Consider the following 1,267-nt stretch of genomic DNA (forward strand, 5'->3'; position numbering starts at 1 on the left):
CCCTCCCCCCTCCTCTCTCCCTCCCCCTCCCCTCTCCTCCCCCCTCCCCTCCCCTCCCCTCTCCTCCCCTCTCCCCTCCCCTCTCCTCCCCTCTCCCCTCCCCTCCCCTCCCCTCTCCTCCCCTCTCCCCTCCCCTCTCTCCTCCCATCCCTCTCCCCTCCCCTCTCTTCCTCCATCCCCTCTCCCCTCCCCTCTCCCCTCTCTCTCTCCCCCTCCCTCTCCCCCCTCCCTCTCCCCCCCTCCCTCTCTCTCTCTCCCCCTCCCTCTCTCTCTCTCTCCCCCTCCCTCCCTCCCTCTCCCCCCTCTCCCCCTCCCTCCCTCCCTCTCTCTCCCCCCCTCTCTCTCCCCCTCCCTCCCTCCCTCTCTCTCCCCCTCCCTCCCTCCCTCTCTCTCCCCCTCCCTCCCTCCCTCTCTCTCCCTCCCTCCCTCTCTCCCTCCCCCTCCCTCTCTCCCCTCCCCCTCCCTCTCTCCCCTCCCCTCCCCCTCCCTCCCTCTCTCCCCTCCCCCTCCCCTCTCTCTCCCCTCCCCTCTCTCTCCTCCCCTCTCTCTCTCCAAACAAAATATTCTAATCCCTCTCCCCTCCCCCTCTAACACACACATACACAAAGTTAGAGAAAGGGAAGTACGGTTGGTGCAGTGACCCAGCTCTGATTGTAAGGATTCTTTCCCCTCCACCATCTCTCTCTCTCTCTCCCTAAAATATTGCCTTTCGGCTTTGCAGTACAGATCCACTTTCTCAGTGTGTCTTTCATGGTTGCGTAGTTTGAAGAGCTAACAGTGTATGTGGGCCAACTCAACGACTGACAAAAGTGACTCCTATTTATAAGGACGTGCCTTGGAATTTGGAAAGGAAGGCGACTCCCACACGGAGCGGAGAATTGGGGGCTCCATTTTTGTTTTGTTTTTGATTAAAGGATTATTCCAAGCATTATGAAATTCTGCTCACAGGATTGCCTCTCTGCTGCACCGTCTTCCCACAAATCAACCCTTTCCCCCACCCCCCTCTGGCCCTCTTCCAACACAATAGCACACAGTTGGACGGATAATTTTCCTCGGCTCAGTGGGATTTTTAAAACCACGTGTGAAGTTTTAGGCTGGGGCTCAGCTTCTTTGTGCTTCTGCAAAAGCAGACAGACGTGCTCCCCGACCTTTTGTTTTTGAATTATCTCCCATCTTTCTGAGGTTTTACATTTAACGTGAGAAGGATGATTTCTCCCACAAGGGCACACTTGTTTAGAGAGTAGAGGGCACCCTACTAAGACACTGA

This window comes from Chiloscyllium punctatum, unplaced genomic scaffold (genome assembly GCF_047496795.1).
Source record: "Chiloscyllium punctatum isolate Juve2018m unplaced genomic scaffold, sChiPun1.3 scaffold_1576, whole genome shotgun sequence".
NCBI classification, from domain to species: Eukaryota; Metazoa; Chordata; class Chondrichthyes; order Orectolobiformes; family Hemiscylliidae; genus Chiloscyllium; species Chiloscyllium punctatum.